We start from the raw sequence: 26,749 nt of genomic DNA, 5'->3' as shown, positions 1-26,749 counted from the left end.
AAGTATTGAACAATATTGTTCATGCTTCATAACAGCCCAGTCAGTGCTATCAAGCTGGTTTATTAGACAGGGAAGCTGGAACAAAGACAAGCAGAGATTTGGACAGAGGTGTGAAACACTCAGCCTTGCAAAGCCATATCTGTGTGCATGGGCTGAAGCACATGCTTAATTCCAGCCCTGCTCAGTCACCTGGATATTTTTCTAAATCTGTGTCTATGTAACCAAAATTCCCGGTCAATTTGATTCACTGTCAGATGATTCTTCCTAAAATTCACAAGAAATCAGTGGGATTTACATACAGGATTATTGTTCAGCTCCAGGTTAGCTGTTCTGCTGGATGGGGGCACAGCTGAGGGCATGTCCTTGAAAGCAGCTTCTGGAGCACTGAGCAGAGGACCTGGCTGCTCCCATCCTGGTTCTGCCATTTCAGGCAGCAGATTTCATGGGCATTCAACTCACCACTAACAGGGAAATGCCTATTTTTGGACTACCTACTGCAGCTGCTGTAGCAAGTTGCCCTCTGGAGCTCCAGCCTTGCAAACAAAATAAATATTTACCTGTAGGCTGTTGTTAATGGAAGAATCCTTCCATTCATGTTTACACTGGAAATACTTGCAGTAATTTGGTTGACAGGGTTTGAATGCTCTTAATTCATTTTACTGGAAGAACTCTGAGTGAATGGCAGCCAAGGCAGTGGGGAAACACAGCAATTCAGAAAAATGTGGTTAATTTATTTACCTACATTCCTGGAATGCTGATTTGCTGGTTTTCTTCTTAAAAATACTGGAGATCCAGACAACATAAATAATTCAGTATGCAAGCATCACATTTCTGGGAATGCTAGCATGGAAATTGTTAAATATGCATTTAATTTAAGCTTGATTAGGCAACTGATTCTGTTCTAACACAGCCATAATTAAAATGTGGTGTTGTGAGGTTTGAGCCATTGCAGGGACCCTGTGCTCCATGTGCAGCATGGCTAATTAGAGGGGTTCCCTTTGGATGCCTCAGAATGGGGGGCAGCACCTGGGCTCCCAAATGTGGGGCTTGGAAGGGTGGTGGGAGAGTGGCTCAGCACAATGGAAGAGCTGAAATATTGCAGAGGCAAGGGAAGCCTCCCCTCCTGCTCATCTTGTTTCCCTGCAAGGGGTGCCTAAGGAGGGGGTGCTGCACATCTCCATGCCCTGCCCTGCTGGGAGCTTCTGTTTTCTGCTCAGGCCAGGGGGATGGGGGAAACAGCTGAAAGGAGCCCTGGGATAGAGGAGTCTGGATGACACCCAGGCTGCCTCCTCTGCAGTGCCTTCAGCAGGAGCTGGGCTGTGGGATCCCACCAGAGACCCATCAGTGTTATAAATGGAGTGCTGGTGGGAGTAGACTAAAGGAAAGCAATTTCCTAAAAATTGCTTGGGCAGAATCATGGGGTCATGGAGAGGTTCTCCTGTTTTCAATGGTGTTCTTGCTCTCACTTTACCTTTGGGAAATTGGCAGTGGTATTAATTTTGATGTGAAGCCAAAGCGAAGGCTGTGCCCTGCAACCCATCCTTGCCTGAGACAGAAGATATGCCCTGGAAATGTAGATAATCTTGCAAAGCTGGGTTACTGAGCTGCTTTTCTGGCTGGTAGAAAGGTGAGACCTGCAACCAGAGATGGTTGTGGGTGAAATCCTGGAGGCTCTATCACCAAGACCTGGCAAAAGGGGCCCTTAGAGGGTCTGGCTGGGCAAACGGGGGGCAGGTGTCCTGTGCTGTGTGACACAGCTGGCCAGCGTGAGGCTGTTGCTTTCCAGTTCTGGTTTATTTTGTTTTCGTGCTCTTTGGGGTTTTTTTCCCTCTTCCCTCTCTAATCACCAGAGCTCCCTGCTGCCTGCAATTTGTCTGGGCAGCTCTCCGAGCCACAGTGAACATGTCCGACAAAGCTTAAATCTTGATCTGAGCAAATCTCTTTTAGGCTTTCTCATTTCAACAAAGCCCTTGTTCAGCTGCAGTAGTTCCAAGGAGTGCCAGGCCACTGCTCAGTCCATTATCTGGAAGCCTGCTTGCCTTTAGCACACACACAGAGTTTTGACATAGCCCTAATCCATAATGTGGGAGCAAACTCTCTTAGGGTGGGGTGGGAAAGAACACAAATCCCCAGACCCCACAGATTCTGCAGGGTCCCCTCTGCATTTGCAGCTCAGCTGCACTGGATTTCACCCCTTTCTTTTTTGATGTCTCAGGCAACTGGGAACTCCCTTCTGGTCAACCTTGTTTAATTGGGACAGCTGGTAACAGGACATCTTCCCTTGGCTGTGTAGACCTACCTGTCTGTAGCATTTAAATCTTTTTCTCTGTGACTGATTCCACCCCAGTCAGGGCAGTGGTGCTCTCCAGAGAGCCTTGCTGAGCTCAGCAGGGTCCCAGAGCAGGAGATGCTCTCTGTCCCTGCTGCTTTTGGGCAGGGCTGAAATGAGGCAGGCTTTAGGAAATTAGGTTTGTTTCTCCACATTCTAGTTCCTGATGGTTTTTTTTGTTCCTTGGCCTAAAATATTATTTTCTGAGAGCTTGTATATTTAATAACAGGTTTTGCATTCCAGTTTACTGTGAGGCTTTTGTGTATGTGTATATACAAACACCAGATGAAATGCTGAAAGGTATATTTGTAATTTGTGTTTATATGTGAAGTGGGCTGCTTTTCTCTCCCAGAGGTTAATCTGCTTCTGCACATCCACTGCCACATCTTATACCATTTGGAAGTGATCTCTTAAAGCAAAGATGTTTTTCTTTGCAGACTGCTTATTGTAACACATTATATTGTATAATATCATTCTGTTCAACAACACTCTGTTCTGTTGTGCAAACAGCACAGAAAAAAGGGAGGGGGAAAGGGGAATAAATAAGCAGACACACCAGCAGAAATTCTCCTTTGCTGGTGCCTGAATTGCTCTCAGGGAAACGGACACATTTGTATTCTGTCACTGCTACCATGGCCAAAGAGATCTCCCAGTCCCAGAGCTCCAATTTAGAAAATCTTGCTGTACAGAGCTTTGAAGAAAAAGCGTTTCTCAAGTGAAAAACCCAGTGATTGTGGAAATGAATGGCTGGTGGCACTGTAGGAGATCCCTGACAGGGTGTGGGAGCCCTGGGGCTGGTCCTGCAGGGCAGGGAGGCGTGGGTGGGTTTGGGTGGGTGGCATTGCTGATCCCAGCAGTGACCAGGGATGGGCTGAGCTGGGAGCAGGGGCAGTGCTGGCATCAGGGCAAGGCAGGGTCCAGGATCCTGTGTGGCTCCAGGGATGCTTCCCTGGGACAGAGCCTTCCCCTGCACAGCTGCGTCTGTCTGAGCACAGGGAAATACCAGGGGGAGCAATGGCAGAGGCTGCTTGTTCAGGTACCATCCTGCAGCCCCTCCTGAGCTGCCTCTGCTCAGTGCAGAGCCTGACTCTGAGCTGGGCCCCTGAGATCTGATATTCTGTATTTGGGCACAAGTTCTCCACTTCCCCCCTATCCAGCATTAAAGAATCATATCATGCTTTAAACTTGGGTCAACCTCCATTCTCCAAGTCTTGTGTTTCAGGCTTACTATAAATTATTGAAACAAGGAGGCAGCTTGACTGTGATGTGGGCAAGTGCTCTTTATGCTGAGGGCATAGATGGCAGCCACTCGGCCTCTAGAATTTACAGAGGTATTTGCATACATTGCTACATTATTTCTTTTTCTCCCTGAGAGGTGGCCTAGCTGTGAGTCAGCATTGTGATGTGTCTGATCTCAAGGACCTCACATGAGAAGAGGACACTCCCGGTTCATTCTTTTCCCATTATTCCAGTGGATTTTTTAAAGCACACCCCCTGCCAAACAAACCATCCACCGTGGCACTGTAAACCCTCCCAGAGCTGCCCCAAAGAACGTGGCCCTGCTGAGTGCCAGTGTCAGGCTGAGCAGAGCTCAGGTGTCCTCATTTCCTGCCCTTGCTAATTGCCAGCTGCTCCCTGGTGTCGTGCAGTGATGAATGAGCAATAAGAATGCAAGAAACTTTGCAAAACCTGAGCTGTTTCACTGAACTTTCTGTTGAATAATGGTAAAAAAAGGGGTGCTAGGATTCAGTGATGTCAGAAAACGTGAAACCAGCCAGCAGCTGACAGGGAGCCTGAGAATAAGCAGTCTCCAGTGGTTTGCAGCATAGCCAGCTCCTTTTTTTGATGGCAAAAAAAGATGAAACACTACAAAGATATTCCCAGGGAGAAAATAGATGTCATACAACATTTAAATAGATCCTTTCAAGAAGGAGAGCTGCAGAAACCCTTGTAACTAGCTCATAAGTGTGAACCTGCTGATTTTTTTTTTAAAAGACTGGTAGGACAGATAGCAGGCTTTAAATACACAGCTCTGTTGTCTTGATAGCTGAATTCTATTGTCCAGATTTTGCCTGAATGTACCAGGTAATAATAAAAGCAATACAGAAAGCAGGTCCATCACTACAAAATGTGTGTTTAAAAGAGCTTTGTACTCTACAAAGCAAGACATTTTGCAATAGAGAACTGCTTAAAATGGAAGTTTTAAAGACTACATAGGGATTCGTGGTTATAGAGAGAGCACAAGTGGCAAAGAAACTTCTTGTGTAGTGGAAACTGAAATATTGATAACTGGGAGATCAGAGGGGAATATAAGAAATGGAGAGAGCCTAGAGGTGGCAATTTCTTTCCCAGAAAACTGTATGCACTGTGGAATGAAGGCAGTTGTCCACTTCTAAATCAGGAATGGTTTAAATTTGATGTTTGTATCAAAAGGCAGCTCAGTATATCTCCATCAATTTTCAGAAAAATGTGATAGCTGAAAGGGCCCCTGATCCTGAAACACGTGCATAAATGTCAGAAAACAGCCCTTCAGAGACAGGGTGTCCATTTTTTTTTTTTTTTTTTTTAGGTACAAAGCACTGGCTAAGTGCATGCAGAAGGGAAGGAAGGGGCTGTAAGCTCCCTTCAGTGCTTCCCACCCAGTCCCCACTGCTGCAGTTCCCTCCTTTCCTCTCTGTGAGCCCCCGGGGCTGCCTCTGCCCTGGGGGAGCCCAGTCCTGTTCCAGGGTCTCTCCCTGCTCCTCCTGCAGCAGGGCTGAGATCCCTGCAGGAGCTTTGACCTGAGCCCTTCAGATTTTCTGATTGTCCACAAGCAGGAGCTGCCCTGCTCCCCCCAGAGCCATTTCCATGGCTGCTGGGCCTGTCCCAGCCCATCCCTGTGCTTCACTCTCATCTTCCTCTCCCCGTGCCCACTCCCAGAGGCTGCTGCTGCTGCATGGACACACATTGAGCACAGTCCTGCTTAACCTGCTGCTTGCCAGAAAAGAAAAATCCAGCTGGATACCAGCTTGATTTGAAGCAGTTCCACTGGATTTATTGTGGTCTTAGTGATGAACCCTAATTCATTAGTATGTGCTGATGAATGTGATTAGAGCTGGCTTGTGTACTAGAAAATCTGAATATTTTTGGGCTGCATTATGTCTGTGAGTTACAAGGTGATCTGTCTTTATTTATTTATTTCCTGATTAATCTTGGGAAAGGAAGGGCCATGTCTAAAGGAGACTGATGAGAGCTCTGTGTGGTTTGGAGCAGGGGTGCAGGTGGCCATGAGGGTACAAATGACTCATCTCCAGAGGTGCTGCCAGAGACTGACTGCCTTCAAATTCCTACACAAATATCATTTATATTCCTCTGTCAAGGTGATTTCAAAGTATCTGTTGGCTGTGATGGAAGAAAAAATATTGTGCATGTTGAGTTTTTCTGCTGGTAGTAAGGAGGAAAAGGAAAGAGAAGGCCTTTATACCATTGTATAAAATGTTTACTCATAATACATACTTAAAAAAAGATATTAATCAAAATATGCAAAGAAGCTCTTTCCTGTGATTTTTTTTGTGAATTCTGTACCCCTGCCTTTCCTGTTACAGTCACTTAATATGACTATTAAGTAAAAATTCTTTAAAACATCATATTAATTAACACATCATCATTTTTGGACACTATTTGGTATAGGCAATGTGAAGTCTGTGTCTAGGGCTCAGAGCTGCCTTCTTTTCCCATTTCATGTTTTCCAAGGGTGGATCTTTCTTCAAAGCTTGCACTAGCATTGGTGCAGGGTCAGGACTGGCTGATCCTGCACAGAGAAAAGGGGGAAATAAGGGGTTTGTGCAGGGTTTAGGGGAGGTTTAGTTTCAAGATGTTTGTGCTGGCAGCCTGGAAAGAGGCAGCCCGTGGATGACACCTGTGGGCACCTGTGGTGTGTCCTTTTTCTGCACAGAGCTCCTGTTTCTCTTGGCAGCCCAGAAAGGGGCTGTGGGGCTGAGCTGTGGTCTGTGCTCCAGGAGGGCTCCACTGCTCAAGGGCTCCTCCCGTCCCCATCGTGTGTGACACTTTAGGGGCACATGGTGGGAAGGGTCAGGGCCTCTGTAAATCAGTCCCTGGGCACCCAGAAGTTGCATTCAAACATTCTGCAGTGGCTTTTAGGAGCAGAAAGAGCATCAGCTGTGTGGCTGTGCACAGCTCTGCTGGAGCAGGGCAAATCCACTGCTGCTGGAGGAGCTGCAGGACAGGGAGCGACCGGCGGCTTTTACTGATCACACCCGAAACACATCTCCTCTTATTGTAAAGCTGATAACATTTTGAGAGGTTTCTTGTACTTACAGGCTCAGCTGAGCAGATTAAACATTACATAATGTGCCTCTCAGGGGCACTGCATGATTAATGAATGCTTACAAAGTGCTTTGTTAAATATGACATAGTACTAATGTCTCTCTCGTAACAGAAAAACTGAGGAGGAGTTGGTAGAAATTGTGCTCCCTGAAAAGCCATTCTCCACAGGTTTTTTTGCCAAAAGTAATCTACTGAATGAAGTAAAATAAACTTTGAATTATATGCAGTATGAAGCAAAGCCAGATTTCTCTTCTCGTGTTGGAAGAGGAACATGTTTGCTTAGGAACTCAGCAATACAGTCCCACAAACTTTAACAAAGGCAACGTGGGGGCCAATAATTTACCTGTCAACTTCCCTGTGCCATCAAACACAAAGAAGGAGCAGAACCTGAAGCTAAAAGGAGACATTTTTTGAAATGATTGCTGCTGTGATAGCCAAACTTTGATTTATTTTTATTATTTTGCATTGACAAAGGAATCCGAGTGGAGCTTTGACTTTCAGATTTCTCTGCAATAAAAAAATATTTTGGACATAATAATTTTAAGGACTCGATTTTGGAAAAGCAGGAACAGAAGAAGTATTCCAAGGGGTATGTATATCTCTGTATGAAGCTGGAAGGCAAATTATAGGTCTACTCAATTAAAAATCAATATTTATAAAGACCCTGCCAGGAATAATTGCATAGGGCTGGGCTGATGGCTGCTGAAAATCAGCATGGATATATTGGCTTTCATTTTTGACAGCTGAAGATCTGGCCTTCAATTTTGGTGCCTCTAATTTAAACTCAGCATAACCCAATATTGGTGATACCTGTGTCTTTCTATACCTTCTCCCAGAGAGAATACTCTCAGTATTGAGAGGAAAAATCAATATCGATTCATGTTTTGTATCTTCCTGACACTTCCTTGCAGTGGCTGTCACTGAGAGTAACAGGGGACTGAGATCAGAGACAGAGGGATGGCAGATAGGCTCAGTTTTGTTAAGGATTTAAAAAATTGACCCTGTTCATGAGCATTTGCAGATCTTATCTACTTTCTTCCAAGGAGATCCTTAGATTGCTTTGATTTTTCCAACTGCTTTGTTTTCCAATTACATTACAGGTTTGTTTTTTTGTTTTTTTTTTTTTTTTAATTTTAAAATATATTTTCTCTTTCCTTCTTAAAAAGAGAAAAGCTGCTGTGTTTGTGAAAATGAAAGGTTTAAAATGCCAGATTTTTAATTTGGTAGTTAATTTTACATTGAGAGTATAAAATTCCAGTAGAGTGATGTTTGAATCTATATTTGACTGAGATCAGTGAGGACATGTGGCACAATGCAGTAGAGGCCAGACATGAATCTAAGTTTTACCACCAGCCTTCCAAGGCATCCCAAACCTGACTTGTGCTTAGTTTGGACAGACAGTCAAGTCATTCATTGCTGCCACTGTGTGCTGAGAAGTTGGTGATTCACTACTCTGGGTTTCTTTTTAGAGAAAAGACAGAGCATTTGCTAAGGGTAAGGCCATGATTGGTGTAAATCCATTCCTGAAAAACCAAAATTTCCTTTTGCTGCCTGGCTGGGAGCAAACCCAAGCACCTGGGTTTGCAAAGAGGAGAGTGGCTGAAGGCAATTTATCTTCAGCTGGGAATTCACCAGGAGAGTCCAGGACAGGGAAATCAGACTGTGCTTTCCTTCAGACATCTCATAAAGGAGATTATGGACACACACAAACCCTTGGAAGAACAAGCAAAACTCACAATACTGGCAAAAAAATCTTCACCTGTCCACACTTTTAGCAATGAGGGCATTTTATGACTTTAGAGTTTGCAAGTTTCAGAACATAAGAGTTCTTTATTATTTATATACTATGAGCACAAGTTTCTATGGTACCTCATTTCATATCATTTATTATTGCCCTGAATGCTAAGCAGTATTTCTTATTGCCTGTATAAACTATACAACTACAATGATTTATTCCTTGAAAAAGTACCAAAATTTTATTTGATTAAAAAGCCTCACAAATCCCTTGAAATTATCAAGTACAGATTTTGTGACATATTGTTTAAAAAAAAAAAATAATGTTCCTGAATATTTAATCTTTTAGTAATGTCATATATAAAGTCAAGTAGTTAACTGACATTTGGATTATGATCATGAAAAGCTGCAGAGCATAAAAAATGTGGTATTGTTTTTGGAGTACTGTACCCAGGTATATAAAACTGCTGCAGGACCTTGTGCCCCTTCATAAATCTTGTGGAACTGAAACATTAATAACTAAAATTAGTTAGTGATTGTATTGTTAATGCTTTCAAAATGAAAAAGGGCTTAATACTGCTTTGCTTGGAGGTATTAATGGCTGCTGTTATGTGGGTTGTGTGTTTTGTTTATTTGCAGTGCTGCTTAGTGGTGATGGATATACTCACCTCTTTCATTTATGGTAAATACAAAGACCAATTAAGTGCTCCTTTGTGTGGTGATGGATGGAACAAAAGCCAGCTGGGACCCAAGGCAATGAGCTGTGCAAAACTAATGAGCAACAGAGCCAAATGGACATGGGTTTTCCTGTAGATTAATTGCAAACTCTGGTTTGACTTGCTAATGGTATATCCTTCCATATTTCTGAGAGGTAAAAAAATTAAGGAGAAACACTGCAAAAAAAGAGGGAGGCAGTGCTTAGCCCAGGAGAAAGCCATGAGCAAGAGCTCCTAGTGGGACTAATGCTAGCTGGGAAGGGAGTCTTGGATTTCTGGAAAGAAAACCTGATTGTTTGGGGTTTTGTACTCGTGCAGTAGGAAAGCAGAATTGTGCCATAACGTTTTTGTTTTTTTTTTTCTTTTATGGTAAATAAGGAGAACTGCACCCAAGAAACACTTGATTTGTCTGAGCTTGTTTTCCTTCCATTGGGAAACAAGGGAGTTATTGAGACCTGCCCCCACCCTGGGAGCAGCCCCTTGGGAGAAAAGGGAGCAGCGTGAAGAAATGGGAAATGTTCTGCTTTTCCTTTGTGTTCCACATGGCACAGCACAGACCAGACTTCTGTGATAGGCATGGTGGGAGCCAGCAGGGATACCAAGGGTGAGGGTGTTTATGGTTGTATGTGAAGCCCTAAAACCAAAATTACTTGATTAGTTTATCTGCAGTAGTTGTGAGCAGCACTGGGAGTAGAGCCCGAGTGCAGCTGCTGACTTGATTCATGCAGGGCTCAGCAGGCCCATTAAAATTATCTACTATAGCATTTCAGTGTTATTATTTTTTACTGATACTGCTGAAAGAAGAGATCCAAGGATTTCTAGGATGAGAATACAAAGGGTTCTCTGCAGGGGGAAAATTCTCAAGGGTTTTTTTCTGACACTGATGAGAGCAAGTTGGACACTTGGGATTTATGGTAACCTCTGACAGCAAGATAATGCCTTGGGGAGGTGGGCTAAAAGCTGCCAACATTCTCTGTGCTAAAGAATACTGGACTGTGTGAGTCATTGGGAATGAAATATGGGAGAATATTTATTCTCAGCCCACCAAATAAGTTTAATGTTTACCCTTTTGTTAAATTGTCTTCTTTACTCATGGATTTGAGAACATCTTGCTCACTACAACTTAGTCACAAATGTGTCTTGGCACAATGACTACAAAAGTCCAGTTGGAAGAGTTGGTAGCTGTATCTATTGAAATTAATGTTGCAACATGATTTTTATTTTTTATAGGAGTCATTATTCTGAAGTCTTAAGCACTTGTGAGAGGCTGTTCTTATTTGTTCCTTCAAAAATGTACTTGGTGGGGTAAGTTGTTTAGAAGTGTATCATAGTTTGCTTTATCTAAGGAATGATCAGTCTTGACTGGTGGATTAATTGTATCCTACAAGTGCTCAGTTCAGCTGTGACAATATAAAGGTATACAGAGCACTGTGGCAAGTTTTTTCTTTGTATTTGTATGATTTCCCTTGATTTCTCTTTATATGATTCTACATCTATATCATTTCTCTTCCACTTTTAGTGGAAGGACACCAAAACTTCAGGGGAACAAGCCAGAGATGCCTGAACCTGGGGGTAAAACTCTCAGAAGAGAATGTTAACTTGTGATCCCAATAATGAAATAGAAAAAGTGCTGCTTTGATCTGACAGCTGGTAAAGATTTTTGTTTAGAATAAGGAAAATTCTGTTCTGCTCAAAGGATCTGCCACTTTCTCAAGATATGGGGGTTGCAGAATAGAAAACCTTTCTTGTGAATGGAAAGGAAAAGGAAGTGCTGCTAAGCAGCTCTCACAGCCCTGGTGTGTACTGTGTGTTCAAGGGCTGACATTTCATCTGACCAGAGGTTCCAAGCCACTTTTTCACCAGCATTTCAGGACAAACTGATCAGGATCCTGGATGGGAACTTGGAGAAAGGAAAGAAGCAGTGACTCTGTAGTTGCTGGCAGGCACAGGGATGGGTCCCTATAGTGGATATTTTTGCCCCTGATGAAGGACAAATGATGAGGAGGACTCCATCTTATCAGAAGGCTAATGAATTACTTTATTATACTACATTATTCTATACTATATTACATTACATCTAAACTGATTCTGCCAAGCACTAAACTGCACACAACTGCACAGAATCTTGTGACTGTCACCCAACAGTCCTGACACACACACCTGGATTCAGTTGGTCAGTGAATCAAAACACTCACACCAGCATCATCAGTTCCTTTCAGGTAAACAATCTTCCACGATGCATTCTACTAATGAACAAACACAGGAGCAGTAAATGAGATAAGAATTGTTTTTCCTTTCTGTGAGGTTCAGAGAATGTGAAACCCAGAAATATTCTTGGGAAGAATTGTGCCTTGCTTTTCTCTGTGAAGAGAAATGTGGCCACAGGTCCCCAGGCTGGTGTGCAGCCCCTTGGACAGCAGCTCTGACCTGGGAGGAGATCAAGGCTCCAGATTCCTGCAGCCGTGGATAGCTCAGGCTTGCTTTGAGCTCTGCCATGCAGGGAGATTCTGCAGAGCAGCCAAGGGAGGGATTTTCACTGCCAGGCTGCAAGAAGCCTTGTGAATCTCTCCAAGGAGAACAGCCCTAAAGGTAGGTACTCCAAAAGGCAGCCACCTGCTGCAGAGATGCTCTTTTGGGTCCTTATCCCCCTTGTACACATCAATAGCCCCTCCAATATATAACTTTTAGGTCTGACTTCATTAATCTGGAGACCAAGCTGAGGCTGTAAGCCAGAAATCCCATCTGGCCATTTGGCCCTGGCTGGGCTGCAGTGAGGAGCAGTGCTGCTCTGTGGGGATCTGCAGCCTGGGTGGGGTCTGCATGGGAGTGGAGCAGGTCCCTGCTCGTGTCCCTGTGGTGTTCAGGGGGGGTCAGTGACTCTGTGTTTTGGCTTAGGGGCTCCTGGGCTCAGCCTGTGTTAATGTTTTGGCTGTGGGGTGGAATCCCAGGCAGAGAGGGCAGAGGAAAATGTAAATGGTACCTGTGGAGGCTCCAAGACCTGAGTGAGATTTCACAGGTGACAGCCGCTGCTCACTGTGTATTCCTGCTGCTGGAGGCTTGGAATAAATTCCCCATCCTCCACAGAACCTTGATATAGATAGATATGGTGTCTGCTATTGCAGCTAAGTATTCAGAGATAAATATCCCTCAGCAGAGCACTGAGAGGGTGAAGAACAAAAAAATCTCAAATTTTGTCTGAATTTTTTGGCTTCCTATCTGTTCAAGGACCATGGAAGGTGACTCTTCTCTCCCCATGGTGTCACCTCTCATGGACTGGACCTGTGTGCTGTATTATGAAGTGCCTTTTGTGAAGCACGAAATCGAGTCGATACGTGAGAATCTCGCCTTTCATTTTGCAGGAGAGCAGGGAAGAGAGGAGTGGGAGGGAAAGGCGTGCGTTCAAACCAGCTCAAAATAACCATCAGAAAGCGAATTAAAAAAAAAAAAAAAAAGAATAATTCCCACAGACTTAATATTTTTAAGACTATGTGACTTTTTAAGCCAGCCAGCTGACTTTGGGGAGGGGAAGGGGGCTGACTCAGAGTATTTGAATACTACGGTTGGCAATGGGGAGCCTCGCTGCTTTCCGGGCGGGTGTAATTGCTGCCAGGGAGTGAATTGCCTCCCTCGGATCTTGGAAGGAGTAGTAGAGCAGAGGAGTGGCTGTGACTCAGCCGTGGGGATGTGTGTGAGTCACGGTGACTCTGCTCCGTAATTGCTTGCTTAGAGCAGCACTTAAAGTCTCCCCGTCCATCTCCATGGAAAGCTGAGTGTCTGCAGCGCATGCAGACACAACTTTGAAAGAAATGCTGTTGCTGGCTGAGAGAAAGAATGAGTCGTGACATTTTGCTGTCTTGCAGGTGAATTGGAATCTAAATGGGAGTGCTTTGATTCCCTTCCCATCACATAGGCTGATTTCAGTATTTACATGACCTCTAGCCCCTAAGTGCATCAGGGCTCCAGGTGTTTGTGAAGCAGACATCAGCACAGCCTAGACGAGGAGGAAAGTTTGAACAGTAATGACAGTTTGATGACTTGAGATTTTTATTGTTACTTTCATTACTTTTATAAAGTATTTGTCAGCCATGTCTGCAGAACAGGAATTCTAATGAGTAATTGGCATTGCTATTGTTTATTGCTTTCATGTGAAATCTATTTTATTTATTTGTTTGGATTTCAGCCCAGAAGTGGATTATTGTTTTATCCATATCCAGTTTAAAATATTTGATTTAAGCTTTCAGCATGCAAATTAATCTTTGTGTATTTGTAGATGGAGAAACTGTGCAGGCTTCTATTTATATTATATTAAAGATGAGGGGCAAGGAGCAATGAAAATGGAACCGAATATTTACACCTGGGAAAAAGAGAAGCAACAACATCTCAAATTATACTCTACATAAACCAAATAAGAGAAAAAAGGCCTGTAAGAATGTAAGAGTAGTTGTCTTTGTTTCCTCTAGGAGATATTTGTAGATGTTGCAGAATTGAAGTGGTTGGTTGTGACTTCTGTAGCATCTGAGTTTGCCCTGGTCCCCAAAGAAAGGCAGAGCCTGGAGCATCTGGTATGCTTATTCCTGAACTTTCAGAAAAATAATAAACAAAAGAGCTGCTGGGCTTCAAGGACATCCTTGTTGGCTACAAAACTCCTACGTAAGCCTGGCCAGCTCCCCACGTTTTATTTCAGTGAAATTTCACATTTCACTTTTATGTGTGTCTGAAATGGGGTCGAAAGGCACAGACTTGAATGTCATTTTGTGGAGGAAGTTGCACAGCTCTTAACTTGAGCAGCATTGAGAGGAACTTTCCTGGTGCCCTGGGCTGGCAGGAGCTCAGCAGGCAGGGCTGTGCCATGGCAGCTCCCTCAAGTCCCACTCCCACCACCACAAAAAGAAAAAAAAAAAGATTTTTTTCCACATCCAAAGAGACCTGGATAAGGAGGAGGCGTCTCCTCATCTGTAGTTCCCGCTCCTTGGTTAGGAGTATCTCAGTTGTTGCAATTCCTTGGTGAAATCAGTGTCATACTCAGTGAAATTTTTGTCATTTTGTTCTGTCCCCAAGTGATCCAATGGTGCTTCAAAACTAGAAGATACATGGGGGAATTTAGAGTGGATTTACCATCAAAGGGATTCTGATATTTATAAAAGTTTCATTTTTTAAAAGCAGTCAGAAAACAGAACTTCATCCAAATATTTTATCATAAAATTGCTTGGCTTGTTGTTGAAAAGAATGAGCTGGGGAGGAAATTTGTATATTTGGAACATGAACAGAAGATACAGGGTGCCTTGTTCTTCATTGTTCTTAGAGTCTGTATGCTCTTATTTTTCGTAGAAATACCAGTTTTATCCTAGATGAGATTTCACAGTTACTGTAGTGCAGGTGACACTGAGATGAGAACAGGTCTCTGTTTTCTTCCACACCTTTTAATTTTGAGAGGTCTAAAAACAGGGTTCTTTTTCCTAAGAGGTTTGGGTGTTCTTTTTCTTCTTCTCCTTTTTTTTTTTTCCTATTTTTCTGTCCTTTTGTATATTTTAACAGCACAGTATTGTGCTCGTTTCTTCATGGTTTCTTCCTGCTGTACTTAGCATAATTAAAATGAGCTATGTAGATATTTTATTATTACTTGTACACAGGGACTCACTCTCCTGTGTGTCTACTTATCCACAGCCAAATGTGTTTATTCAGTGGCCCTAAGGTAAAATCTTTGTGACATTAAATCCAAATCACTGTCCTCATGGAGTTCAGTGGCCTAGCATTTAATTTCACCAGAAGAAAGATATGACAGCAACTTCTGATCCCATCAAGGTTCTGCTTTTCCCTAAGTTGGTGATAAATATGGGCTGTGGAGAGCCTCTGAAGCAAAAAGTCCTCAGTCCTCTGGGATCTTGCTTACAGGTTAAAACTCTGATTATTAATATTGGCACCCCACTGTCCTCAGCCATGCCATTAAGAGCTGACACCAGAACTGTTAGAAGTGAGTGTCTCATAAAACTAAATTTCAAGTATTTTCCTGTTTTTCTTGAGGCTTTGTTCATTTCTTGGTCCCTTTTGTCCCAGTGGCTCCAAATCCCATCACATGAAGTTTTGTAGGAGCTGAGTGAAGCCTTCGTGTCTGGAGCCAAATTAATCCTGGAGCACATTGCTAACCCTGAACTGCAGTTTGGAACCTCTGCTGGATTGTGCTTAATGAAATTTGTAATGTTTAACAGTGCTTGGCCAGAACTTCATTGTATCCACATAAATAAGTGCTGTCCTGTACAGTTGTAAGTTTAGTCAAATTCAGTGCAGTGAATATGGACATTACCATTAATTGCTTTTCTCCTCTACCCTTTAGAAGCACACTTTAAAAATGTTTTGCTGGTTGATGCCTGTCCTTTGCTTTGCCATTTTGAGGGTGACCCTGGTCTGGTTTGACACTCAAGCTGCTTAGATTTTACTCTGGAGTAAAATCAACTTTTATAGGCAATATTGTTTTAGAGTTCTGCCTTTTATTTGAGCTGAGCTGGGCTGCCTTTCCTGAGGCAGCTGCCTGATGCACAGTGAAACCACCAAGCCCTTGTAAAGAGGGTGAGCCCTGCCAGGAACACATCCCAGTGTCAGCTAGAGCAGAGCTAATGGCACTTCAGTTCATACAATTCCTTAATTAGTGCATCCAAAATGCACTGCTGCTGGACACTGCCTTAGTTTTGTTTTCTGTGCCCCAGTTTGCTGTATTGATGCATTTTCACATCTAAAAATACCCAGGCTGTTTCCATGATACACCACACTTCAGTCTGCAGGAACAAGTGCCTGTTTGACAAAGGAATATCTGCATGAAATCCCCAGCACAGGGAGCCTCTGGTGCCTTCCCTCTTTGGGACTGAGAGGGGATTTGCTGTGGGAGGTTCTCACCTTGGGACAAACCCCAGTTTGGGATGATATCCCCAGCACAGGGAGGCTCTGGTGCCTTCCCTCTTTGGGACTGAGAGGGGATTTGCTGTTGGAGGCCCTCACCTCATGGCAAACCCCAGTTTGGGATGATATCCCCAGCACAGGGAGGCTCTGGTGCCTTCCCTCTTTGGGATTGAGAGGGGATTTGCTGTGGGAGGTTCTCACCTTGGGACAAACCCCAGTCTGGGAGCAGCAGGTGCAGAGGGAGGGTGTGCCTGTGACATCCAGCTTGGCTGCAGCCTTCAGGGGTCACTGGCCTCTCTCTTGCAGGCTGGGACAGGAGTGTCCCTGCTCTGCCCTCTGCTCCCTGTGCTCCCTCGCTGCCTCACCAGAACAGGCAAATCAGAAAATACTCCAAAGGAAAATATGTTCTTTGACCAAGATATATTTTTAAGGGTTTGGATTGTTTCCTAATGGATTTTGTAGCAGTGCAGCTTGAGCTCTGGCAGGGGAGGGGGGTATTTTTCCTCTCCCTTGGGCACAGAGGGGGTGATCAGCTGGCACATGAGAGCTGCAGTCTCCAGGGTGAAATGCTTCTCCTGGGTGTCATGCAGCAGGTCAGTAATAAATTGGTTTTTTTCTCCTTAGATGAGCTGATTCTGAAACCCAGCTCCCCTGCACTCCTGTTCCCAGTAAGCCCCATCTGCAGGCCTGTGAACTGAAGAGACAGGAGGTCTGCTGAGGTCTCCTCCTCCCAACAGAGCGTGGTTCATGCCCCAGTGTGTGGGCAAAGTGGTTGTGCACAGCTAAAGAGGCAGTGTTGGCAGGTGGCAAGGAGAATGTGGGCTTTTTTGGTTTACTGCTTTTTAATTTATTTTAAACTATTGCACCCCTGTTACCCAGGAGTGTGGCAACCCTGGGAGAGCACATGCTGCTCCAAGGGCCCCCACCTGCTGCTGAATCCAACCTTGGGTCTGGTGTGCTTGGCATGTGCTCCCTGAAACCCTCCCTGCACTGTCACAGGTCTTCAACAAATCAAGCTGAGTTCAGTGGAATTAATTTGAGTCTGCTCCAGGATGGTTGGCAGAATAATTTGGTCTAAAATAGCATCACTATTACCACCTATGGTACAGCTTTACTGGATGCAGTGCTTAATTTTAAGAGTTTAAGATGGAGATGAGTAGGAAAGGTTTTTCTGTCCCAAAAACTCATTGTGATTTCCACCCCTCTCCCAATGTACTTCTTTGATGAGACTCTTACAGGGCTTTTCTGGGAGCAGTGGGGAGCACTAGAGAGCAGCAGAAGGGTGAAAAATCATCAAACAGGGAAATGCAGGTGTGGGGCTTGGTCCAAGTGCCTGCCTTGCCCCATTCAGTGTTTAAGTCTATTTGTTATTGCAGGGTTGTTGCTCAGACTTCACCATCCCACTTGAAATCACTGACTCACCCAGGAAGCAACAAATATTTCCTAATGGAGAGTTCTAAAAACTGCTATCAGTCCTACTGAAAAAAATGTAGCAAGTTGACATGTCTAATGGAGGTAAAAAAACCCCATCAGAAACTTTCTGCCATCTGTGGTTTGTTATTCCTACATAAGATGTATATTAGCTACTTGTTTGCTTCTGGTGTTTTGGGATTTATAATGAAAAGTGATGCCAGCACCTTGGCCCTTAATAAGCAGAGGCTGATTGTCAGCAATAGCAGCTTGATGCAGGATTTCAGGTACCTTTAGTGCTCCTTACAGTTGTAATTTATGACCAGCATTCTTCTGTTGGTTCATGCAGGGCTGCAGATATAAAATACCAAGTTAAATATTTATGTAGGTAGCACATCTTTGTGAATATTTCTTGGTGGTAAGGAAATGCTGTTTAAAGAGCAATACATTTCATTACAGTGGGGATGACTATGTGAAAGCTGTCAATGTTTTTGAACAAAATCTGTGGATGCCATAAAGTGTTAGGATTACTCATTTGCCAGATCTGTGCTTTGGAAGGGAGCAAAATGTGTTAATGATACTTCAGTAGTGACAAAGAACTTGTCTAGAAAATTGGCACATCAGTTGGGAATATCTGGTTATTGAGCCTAAGCATTAAGGGTTCAGTGTTTCTCCTGTGCATGAATTAAATTTCAGACCTTGTGCAAAAAGCTGAGTAAGAGACAATGACAACTTACCTTGCTATCACACATAATTGGAGATCTGATGTGCCCAACTTTCCCCACTTGCCAAATCTGACAATTACAATTGCAAGTGTCTTTGCAAAAGCTCTCATTTCATTCCTGCTGACTGACAGCTGCCCAGTGCATTTGCATGCATAAATCCATTTTGCAAGCAAGCACCTCAGATGAAAAAGAAACTTATTTCTGCAGAAATTTTGGCTCTGCAGCATGGCAAGAGTTGCTGGAATTGATTTGTATCTCTGCTCTCTCTGGCCCCTCTTACCATGAAAATAGCTAGCAAAAAGAGGGGAATACAGTTTAATAAAGCCTTGCAAAAAAAAAAGTGAGAACAAAATTAGTCTGGAAAATTACCTTCCTACCATAGGTTTTATTAGCATTTTATTTTTTAAGACAGTGAATTACTACCTACTGATTGCATAATATTAAAGTTTGAGAATACATAAAAAGTTAATGAAAATGTCTTAAATATCAAGCTGAAGAGCCAATGCTATCTGATTTCTTTGTTGCCTGATGAATCTACAGCTGAAATCTCTGCAAGTCCTTCCCTTGTCTTTAATAGATATCAGAGCAGGCTTTTGAAGGAGTAGGTCTATTTGCAAAAGGTCAGACACATTTGTAATGAAAATTCCATTCATCAAGATGCATTCAGCTTGTGAAAACAGCTTATTGCTTCGGAATGGATTTTCTTCCCTCCATGGATAAAACAAACACCCCTGAAAAGAAGGATGGATACATTTCTCATGGCACTCAAAGGTCAGCCCACAACACAGCAGCCCTGGGGGCTTTCTCAGCTGGATGGGGGAGCTGTGCTCTTGCCAAGTGCCAATAAACACAGAGGTATGTGGGCATTAATATCTGCTTGAAATAACCCATCAGAGCTGGGATTGATGGGTTTGACAGTAAAATGAACCTGTTGCTGAAGGACCTTGTGGAGAGGAGCTCACTGGTGGATTGTCTGCTTTGAGGGATTGAGGAGGTCTGGCCTTGGCTCTCGTGGTGCCTGCAGGATCGTATCATTTTTTGTAGTTTCTCCTCAGAAATGGGTTTGCTGAATTTCTAGAAAAGTTTTATTGTCATTTTCCAGCCCCCCACCCCCAACTCCTTCCCAAAAATGCTTCTTGTCATGTTTTGATTTAAGTAGGTAAAGAAAAAAATTTAAAAATCAAAGGTCCTGGACAACTTCTGGAGCCTTCCAAGTTCAGGGAGCATCTGTTGATGTGGTTTAGTTACAGATCATCCTGTGAGCAGCAGATGATCCTTACAGGCCCCTTCCAACTCGAGATATTCTGTGATTCTAACTCCCAGAATAGTTCAGCAAAACCCTGAAATCCCTCAAAGGACTTGCAGATTGAGCTTTTTTTTCCCCCTTTGAAATTTTCTTTACTGCCTCACTCCTCATAGTCCCTTTGCATGCTCTCTCTCCAACTAATGGAAATGAGATGGACTGTGGAAATGCAGTCAAAGGAGGGAACATGGTATTTAGAGTAGAATTAATGAGTTAAGCTCACATTACAGCTACTCCATGTATTAATGGTATCTCTAAATTAATTTATTTGATAGTCAAAATTATGGAGTAGCTACTGCAGATTAAACAGAGGGGTTTCAGTGGTGTAGCTGGGGAAAAGGAACCCAGTTTACACTTTTAAAGAGAGGTTTCAGTGGTGCAGCTGATGTAGCTGGGGAAAAGGAACCCAGTTTGCACTTTTAAACAGAGGGGTTTCCATGGTGCAGCTGGGGAAAAGGAACCCAGTTTTCACACTCTGCTCACACTAAGCCATTTTTAAGGAAGGTGGGTTATCTCCAAGCTGGGCTGTCCCTCCCACTCTCTCTGTCCTCCCTGCAGCTGCCAGGGGTGCCCAGCCCAGCCCTGCCCTTTCCTATCAGAGCATCTCATCCATGACAATGCCCTCAGCCTTGCTCCTGCCACCAGCACTGCCCAGAGAGCTGATGCTGTGGGCATTAAAGCCAAAGCCTGTCCCAGGAGGATCCTGCCCTGCCTGCTGTGAGCTGGGTGAAGTCTGTGCTGTTTTTATAAATATTTATTTTGTGTCTGATTTGGATTGCACTTCCCTGCACAAGCAGCTGCCCCTTCTCCCTCCAGGTGCCTGTGCTGCACAGTGGAAGCAAGGGAAACAGAGCAGGCTGAAAGCAAACACTCAGCTCCTGTCCCAGCCGTGTCCCCATTGTCCCACTGGTGGCCCCACCATGGCAGGGTCAGTCCCTGTGAGGGCAGGTGGGATGTGCAGCCTTCTCAGAGCCTTGTGCCTCTTCCTGGTGTGCACTCTCACAGGGGACAGCTGCTGCCTGTGTCCCCTGAAGGGTGAAGGATGCTCTAGGACAGAGCTCCCATGCTGAGGGAGGAGGGCAGCTCAGGGAATCGGCCACCCCAAAGCTCTCTGGCCACCAAAGGTGCTGGTGGTAAGCAGGGCTGTTTGTCTCAATGCATCTTGAAATGCACTCCTCCCCCTTGCAGGGAGAATATTTGTTATGAATTTTATAGTCTCAGGCATGGCCATCTGCTAATATAGTCAAGTAGACACAATAAAGGAGGTTTATATCTTTTTAGGTTCTGTTACTTCAGGTTCTATTTTTGATGCAGTAGGAGCCAGCACAGCTGAGCTGAAAGACTCTCAGAAACATGCCATGCATTTTATAGTGGATGAGACTACAGAAAATTTGCTGAAGGACTGGAATTAAAGGTGGCACATAACAGAGAATTCAAAATTGCTATTGGCCTGCCTTTAACCAGGGGTAGTTCAGAAGCTCCTTCTAATGTAAGCAGCTCAGGACACTTTGATTCTGGCATTGTGTAACCTGTGAGAACTGCACTGAGATGTGAATGGTCAGGACCAGCACATCTTCCACCTCTATAGGTATAAAAAGCTTTTAATTGCTGTCTGGAGGAGGATCTGTCATCTTCAATTTGTCTCCTGACACTTGGTAGGCTCATACCTACATTAAATTAATAAATAAACAAAGCACACCCCTAATTTTGTATGTAGATAAAAGTTTGGTCATCCAGAGGCTCAGCTTCTTGCCTTTACTGTGGGGAAATCCCTGGTCAAAGTTGGGAGCTGAAGGCTGGGAAGGACTCCCAGACAAATGAGGTGGGAGTGAAGCTCTTGCAACCAACCCCAGTGTTCATTCTGTGCTTGTCCCAGCTGCCTTTGAACATGAAGGGTTTTTCCCTTTCCAGAGGACTTGCAGAGGAACCTGCTCCAGCTCAGCCCAGTGTGGGGCAGCTCAGTGGGATCGTGGCCCCTTCCTGAGCCCAGGGCTGGGCTGGGGTCACCTGGGCAGGGCAGGGCAGGGCAGTGACCCCTGAGCCTCCTGGGCTGCTGGGCCAGGCACCAAGAGGGACTGAGTGGCTGCAGTGGATGTTCTCCCATCTCTGTCTTTGCTGCCTGATGTCCTGGGTTTGGTTGTTTTTTTTTACATTGTTTTTTATTTTATTTTAACCTCTCAACCTGCATGCCAGAAGATGTTTACTTACGTGTTTTAAAGCCTCTTGCAAAATCTGATTCAGACTGACTTTGTGCAGTTCTCTTGTGCAACTCTACTCTTCTTGACCTCCTGTAAGACATTCTCTTCAGTTTATGTTCTCTTTCTAACCCACAATATGCACTAATTTGTTTCTGAGATGCTTTTTCTTTTTAAATGTGATTATTCAATAGGGAATTTGGAAGTGCTCTCTTAATCCTACAAAGTCATTAGGACTTGGGCCAACAACAAAATCTAAGAGTTGAAGCTGAACTTTCTAGATTGTCTAGGGAAAAGTTGTGGAGGATAAACAACAATTCATCTGCTGAGAGCTGTAATCCAGAGTGCAATTTTCATTCATTTTTTATCTTTGCTCTAAATTGTCACAATTAAAAATCTCTTGCTACCTTGACACCTCTCCAGTGTGTTTGCCTGTTTTACACATGCTCTTCCACCTTCCTTTGTTGCTAATTTGAGTGGGTAACACCACCCAGAGAGCCCTGCCTAGGCTGACAACCTTGCGCAGAACATGTTGCTCCTGAGGTAAACTCCATCATTGATGGCAGATTGTGTTGTTTGTTTGCTTTTTGCTTTTTTCACCTTTCAACCTGCATGCCAGAGGACTTCTAGCCACTTGTTTTACAGCCTCTGGCAAGTGTGATTGGGTTTGGCTTTTTGCAGTTCTTTCCTGCAGAGGCTGCAGTGGGATGGTGCCCTCCTGCTTTGCTTGGTGGGAGTTGAGGATGAGGACTCCTGGCTCAGAGTGCTCTGGCACTATGGATTTCATTTTAATTATGTCTGACTGCCTCTCCCTGCCATGTTTCTAATTAGCTGTGGTTTATGCCAAGCCTTTACCAACCTTAATGCTTCTCTGCTGCTGTTTTGAGACCTGTCTGACAACCAAACCAGATGAGCTGGTGTATCTTGTGATATCTGCTTTGCTGCATGCTTTGTTTTCCTTTCCCTCATTCCCCGAAGAGTGCAGAAAGAAGGGAGGCTCTTAATGGGGAATGGCAAAGAAAGATGAGCACAGAAAATTGCCTTCTCCTTTCTGATGCCCTTTCAGAATTTCTGCATGCTTGGGACAGGTCCTCATTTACCCCACTTTCTTGGTTTTCTCATGATTTTCTACCAGCAATTGGCTTGGGTTTTTTTTCCTGAATTCTACATACATCAACAAGCTAGACTTGTGCAATCCTTTAGTATTAATTTTTTGGTTTATCCTATGTATTTCATCTTCATGCAGCTTTTGCTTTCAACTCTGTGGTCATCGTAAAAAAATTTCTTTAGTATTTGATGTCTCATTCCACAGCAGTTTCATGATTAGATAGCAAGTGTTTAATTAGATTTTGGCTAGTTGACTACATATCTTAGTATTTGTGATACCAATCTGGTCACAATTAATAAAAGGGAATATATCCCTGTAATTATACAATCTTGTTTAAATATCCATGACCTTAAGCAACAGCACTAAGTAGGTAAATAGGAGGATTAGAGTATTGCCTCTGTGGGTGGAAGGATCTTCCTGGAATTATGCTGAACATTTTGGCATTAATAGCATAGCAGGTGATTCTGCAACAAAAATTTGATATAGAATTTTGTCTATTTGCTCTTTTTAGCTAAAGCATTTTACAGCCAGCACAATAAGTACTTGCAATTTATAACAAATGTTCAGGAGAAAATCTCTGGTAATAGAAACTGTTCCATTATCATGTGCTTTAGATATTTTTGATATCTCCTCACAAGGCAAGTACATTTACTGAAGTCACAGCAGAAACGAATGACCAGGGTGAAACCAAAAATAACACGAGTTTACTCAGATGATGCTGTAGCCCCCTCCAGTATCAGTAATTCCTTCAGATACCACCATGCCCAAAAACAGCAGTTGGAAAAGCAACTAATTTGGCATGGGAAGAATTATACTGTGCTGACAGTCTGTGCAGACATCTCAGAATGGTTTTCTCCCTCTCCTCTGTCTCCCATTTCCCTTGAAGGCATCCCAAAGCACCCTCAGGTGCAGTCATTGCTTTCCTTAGTAGCATCCATGGTTTGGAAAGTTCCTAAAAATGTATGAGCTGTGCCTGGAGTATTGCTAAATGAAAGGAATTTATTTATAAAGGAATTATTGCAGCTTTTGTTCTGGTGAGAGATGTGTGAAGGTATGAATGAGAATGGGCACTGATGGACAAGCACCTGGATGGAATTTGTGTCTGTGTCCAAACCTGTCTGACCTTGTGATTTTCATTTCCCCCTTACCTGAGAAAACTTCATCTGAGAATTTTGCAGGAGTGGGGAGAAGAGTTTTGGAGGGCAGATGAGAACAGGGCATGTTTGAAATGTCTGATCTGAGATTTCATGTGGAATAGGAAAAGTGTCTGTTCCAAGGGCTCAATTGCTTTATTATTAGGAGTTTGTGATTGAGGTAAGTATAGACCTGGCAGCAGAGCTGACTGGAAAAGCATTGTTTCATCAAAGCCCAAGTCGTGGGGATTTCTTAATGAATTTAACTGTTTTGATGTATTTTCCTGAGGGGAGAAAATTATCCAAACAGAACATACTTGCTTTGAAATAGCATTAAATACTGGCTTGAGGAGTTCAGCCTCCATTCTGTCCTGGAGATGTAACTCTGATTTCTGTTAAAATACCTCTCTAAGGAAGAAAATGGGCCCCAAATTATTTTCCCCAGGTGATCAGTGAGGATTCACAGGGGAACTGCAAGAGGCAGTCAGAGGGTCTGTCAGGGGGGACATGGCTTTGCTGAGAGAGACACACAGGGACCATCAGGCTTTAGGAGAGATGAAGGGGGAAAAGTGCAAAAATAAAATTGCCCAGGAAAGTGTATGCTGTGGAGGGAAAATAGAAGATAAAAAGCAGTGCCATGGTTTCTCTTGTAGTGATACTCTTGGTGTAAATCTTATCCTGTTGGATGTGCACAGGGACAGGCATGGATCTCTCATTCATCCTCAGAGGCCTGGCTCTTCTCTGCCATCCCCCCTTTTCACATTTTGGTGCAATAGCATCCCTCTTACAGAAATTGAATTTCCATGTGTATCATGCATGTATTTCTACAAAAGCAAATGTTAAGTGCACACAGGTAACTTTGTGGCTAATGGAAAAAAAATAATAAAACCACCTTTGTGCGTCTAAAGTGAATTTAAATTGAAAACTGAGCTGGAATATTTCAGCTTCAAAAGGAAGATGTTGACCAGGTTGGGATTGTTTTCTTTTTAAACTCTCATTTTTCCTTTTGTAAGCAGCAGCTCTGACACTCCAGGGAGCTGGGCTGGGCTCTCATGTCTCCATCTTGCTTCATCACCTTTGCATGGATTCTCTGGCTCTTGTAAAGGAGGCAAAGGCACTTTGTGGCATGCTGAGCTCTTCCAGCCCAGGTCTCTGCCTCAGCTGCTTGAAATGTTCTCTCTGGCTGTCTGAAGATCACTCCCAGCCTTGAAATCCACCTGGGTATTTTCCTCCCACTCAGAGCTGTGCGTCCTCACATCCTCTGTTTCTGTCTCATTGTTTCAGATCTTCCTGGGGGAGTTCTCAGCCTCTTTCTGTAGCTGTTTTTTCGTTTTGTTTTGCATTAATAATACTGGAAGAGGTTGGAGGGGTGAGGGGGGGGAAAGGAAGTTTCAAGTCTGCTGGAGTTTTTCCAAATTGGTTCATCATCATTAATCTTCCAATGTTATTTCCCTCCCTTAAAGCTTCTTGATTCATTATTGCCATGAAAAAAAAAAGGGAACCCTTTGTTCAGTAACAAGGGAATTTGTGTCTGTCAAGGCAGCAGCTTTTTGCTCCAAATTCCATATCTAATTTTGCAGAAAAATACTGTCAGCAAATTGCTTGAGGTATTGCAGTGAAACGCAGGGCTTATGTTACCAGCAAACATTCATGCTATTATGTAAATCTTTGCAGAGCTATATATCAGAAAAATAAATAAATGGACTGACCAGAAAATATACCTGAAATCAGGATGCAGTGGGCACCAAGGAGAGCTGGCTGGTGACACCATAAAACAATTAGCCATCTGCTTGCATGACACTTCCATTTCATTATACACAGAGAACTTAGCTTTACCCATTAATTATTGAAAAATAACTTTGAACAGGAGAATAATGCTTTCCCCTGTATGCAGAATCTGTGCTTGCAAATCACAAAATCCCAGCGGCTCAGAATGGAAATGTGTTTGTTGGCAACCTCAGCAGCTCCTCTGCCAAGGGTGAGTGCTCAGTGTCTGCTCTCCTCCCTCTGGGGTTCCCAGCTCCATTTCCTGGGGAACCCCAGCAGTGGTGGAGGCAGCAGCACTCACAGGGCACATGTGGCCCTCCAGGTGCCACCCCCAGTGGCACTCACAGAGAGCCCTGGGCTGCCTTGCTCTGGGGCTCATTTAGCCAGGGCTGAGGCACAGCAGCTCAAAGGTGTCTGCTTTCTACCTGGAGGCCGGTAAGTCCAAAAAAACCCCACTGTTTTTGGTTGCACAGAGATAAATGCCACTCTTCAAAAATTCACATTTTCTCCTGCTTCTGGAGAAGAATTCTGTGACCATCTCTCTGCTCCAAAGGTTGCTACATTTATCAAAATTGGCTTTATACTTAGAAACTGGGTTGTCGTGTTCTAGCATTTTGAACTGTTTGTCTTCGAGTTCTTTGGAGTATTGCACAAATCTCTGGAAAGACCTGGATCTAGAGAAATGCGTAAAAATTGCCAAACATCACTTCTGTACCACCAAAACTCAAAAAAAAAAAAAAAAAAAAAAAGTTTGAGTTCCACTTGGATTCTTCTCCAATTATTTCTTACTGGATGGGGCCCAAAGAGCCTAATGTCCCGAGGACTTCACAAATGCAGTCAAATACTCACTCAGCCCAGCCCACGTGCTACCAACTGCCTCCCCCAGACATATGGTGATGTTTTTTGCCTATCACTATATAAGGTTGGAGCAGGGCAGAAATGCTTCCTCCTCCTGCTGAACGGAATAAGTGTGATAGTTTTTCTAAATTAAAACAAAACAACTTCTACTCGGGAGCATGACTAATGAGATGTGACCCAAGTGACTTCTGAGATCTGCCAGGGGAGCAGAGGCCTCCTTGACTCCTCTGGGCTGTGCAGTTGCTGACTGTGAC

The 26,749-nt window shown here is 43.7% G+C and overlaps 1 long non-coding RNA gene across 1 annotated transcript in view; it reads left to right on the top strand.

Annotated features, from left to right (window-relative positions):
• The first annotated feature begins 11,591 nt into the window (after positions 1 to 11,591).
• LOC139598091 (uncharacterized) overlaps positions 11,592 to 26,749 on the top strand; it is a 68,504-nt gene continuing 53,346 nt past the window's right edge. The window contains exons 1-2 of the long non-coding RNA XR_011681804.1: positions 11,592 to 11,694; positions 12,331 to 12,437. This is a non-coding gene — a long non-coding RNA (uncharacterized lncRNA). The remainder of the gene's footprint in view (positions 11,695 to 12,330; positions 12,438 to 26,749) is intronic.

Source organism: Agelaius tricolor, unplaced genomic scaffold (assembly GCF_023055355.1).
Source record: "Agelaius tricolor isolate 1412-34295 unplaced genomic scaffold, bAgeTri1.0.p SCAF_19, whole genome shotgun sequence".
NCBI lineage: Eukaryota > Metazoa > Chordata > Aves > Passeriformes > Icteridae > Agelaius > Agelaius tricolor.
This window is presented reverse-complemented; position numbering and strand designations above follow the sequence as displayed.